The sequence below is a fragment of the Polypterus senegalus genome, chromosome 10 (genome assembly GCF_016835505.1).
Source record: "Polypterus senegalus isolate Bchr_013 chromosome 10, ASM1683550v1, whole genome shotgun sequence".
Taxonomy (NCBI): domain Eukaryota; kingdom Metazoa; phylum Chordata; class Cladistia; order Polypteriformes; family Polypteridae; genus Polypterus; species Polypterus senegalus.
In genome coordinates, this window is record NC_053163.1 from 161,119,816 (window position 1) to 161,122,466 (window position 2,651).

Genomic DNA, 2,651 nt, shown 5'->3' on the forward strand with positions numbered 1-2,651 from the left:
CACGCACCGCTGGAAGCCGATGAAGCAATTGAGAATGAGGGTGCTACTCGCCCCAATTACCTCATCATCTCCTTGGGGGCTGCACAATCGCGCCCGCGGAGACTAACGCGGCCAAAATGGATTATTTAACAACAGGCCGTTCATTCAGAGCCGCAGACCCGCCACACCACAGTGAGACGGAGAAGAAGGCCAACAACCCGAGTAAAACTAATGAGAGAGAGAGAGAGAGAGTCTTTTCCCCCAATTTCATTCGTATTCATCAATGAGGTCCTGCCAGGTAGATACCAACTGCAAAGGGGACTCTTTTTGAACTGCCTTTCCTGAGGTTTCTTCCATTTTTTCGCTACAAGGGTTGTTTTTGGGAGTTTTTTCTTGCCGTCTTAGAGAGTCAAGGCGGGGGGGCTGTCAAGAGTCAGGGCCTGTTAAAGCCCATTGCGGCACTGCTTGTGTGATTTTGGACTATAGAAAAATAAATGGCATTTAAAACGTTTTGAGCAGATTGTCAACGTGAGAATTAGATTTTTTTCCAATTTTAAGTCCTATACAACATCAGGTACCCGCTGACTTAACAGAGGTGGGCTGGGATCCTTCCAGTTGAGACAAGTCTGTGTGCCAGTAGTGAAGTGAAGGCCGTCTCCACTGTTGCTTCACCTGACTAGAGAATGGAGGACTGACAGCACGCATTTTAGCAAACTCCATGTGGGCTCTCTTGTCTTTCCCGGTTTCATTCCAAGAGTGACAGGCGGTGTGTCTTGAGGTCCTGGACGTCTCTCGATGTCTTCCTCGCTTCTTCTTTCTCCACCATTTGTACTTTCCAGTTCAATCTCCTTTTGTTTCCGTGTCTAATGGCGCTTTTCCACTGCATAGTACGGCACGACACGGTTCAGTTCAGCTCACTTTTGGGGGGTTTTCAACTGGGAACAGTACCTGGTACCTGGTCCTTTTTTTAGTAACACCTCAGCCGAGGTTCCAAGCGCGCCGAACCGTTACCAAAACGTGACGTGTAAACTCTGCTGGTCACTGATTGGCTGGAGATAATCGTCATTACTGCGTCACTGAACTTGCGACACGAGACACAACAGACCCGCTAGATTTTTAGCACAGCCAGCGAAGGTTCGGACGCACCATTTTGTTTTAACCAAAAATGGCCGTTTCGTGGTCTATTGAGGAAGTACAGACGTTCCTCTCGTTGGTAGCCGAGGAGCAGATCCAGCGAGAGCTGGATGGGACGACGCGGAATGAAAAAGTTTTTCAGGAGGTCGCTAACCTCTTGGGCGCACACGGCTAACATCGGACTTACAAACAGTGTAGGGACAAGTTAAAAAAAAATGAAGAGCGAGCAGTAGAGGCGGCGCAACTATAACGACACGTGAATAATCTCGCCCTTTCTAAAGCGGTAATAAACTGCAGTCGAAACGCAAACTGAGCCGAACCAAGGTGAGCTGTACTGAACCGTGCTGTCCCGTACTATGCAGTGGAAAAGCGCCATAAGGAGACTGGGACCTTAATGTTGTACTCGACCCCCAAAGCGATGTTTTGCTTAACCCTAACCCTGACCCCATGTGCCTTATAGAGATGGCTGAGGAAAAAAAGTGAATGTCCTGTTTTCATGAAGAAAGTACTTAAAGTTTATAATTCAATAGTCTTGGTAGAGGGCCAATAATGAAAAGAAAATCTCCCGTTACTCGTGTCATGTGATCCACGTGCAGCGTCTCCCAGTCGTTTACTCACTTTGATCAAAACGTGCGTTTTCACGAAAATACTTGCGATGAACGAGGAAAGAACCCCCCCACACACACACACACACACGCGCACGTACGTGTGCTCACACATATGATAGTCTGCTTGGGCGTCTGCAGAAAGACCCTTAATAGACTCCGGTCATCTGAAGCCAAGACTGACCTGCATGACCTCGACTCTTAAGTGTGTTCAGACCTGGTGCTTCCTTAGAGCTCAGATTGCTTCCTCAGCAGACCCCAGCATAGATCGCCACACTGGCTGCTATGGACTGGTAGAAAATTTCCAGCAGTGTATCCGGGGTCCACCCTGTGACGATGCAGACTTTGCTGATCAGATGTGTTCAGACGTTGTTGTGCTTTAGAGCTCAAGTTGCCTCCTCTGAAGACCTCCGCGTAGGCCACCACACTGGCCACTATGGACTTCCAGAACATTTCCAAGCAGCTCGCTGCACACATCACTGGACCCGAGTTACCCTAGCAAGTCCAGTCTGCAGGCTCCGCCCCTTCTTGTGTTGTCACTCTACTCCAGTTTGTTGTGTCTGTGGAACCATCAACCTCCCACCGACACAGGGGATGAGACCAGGGCCATTGTCACAGTGGTGGAGGAGGCAGCGTCAGGCCCTGGGGGACATGATGGGGTGGACAGAAAGTGAAGATGTCGAGATGTGTGGGTGTTGATCTTCAGTGGAAGTTCCTGGTACGTCTCACAACTCTCACTATGATAGTACAGCACAGTGTATTGGGGGCACCCTGGAGCACCTCGGGGAGCCGTCCTGTCTCCTTTCCTGTTCACCAGTGACGCGACAGGCTGCCAGCCCAATGCCAGCGTACCATTAACAGGTGACCCCTCTATCGTAGGCTGCATTAATAATAATAAAGGAGACGAGTCGGAATACAGGAAGGCGGTGGATG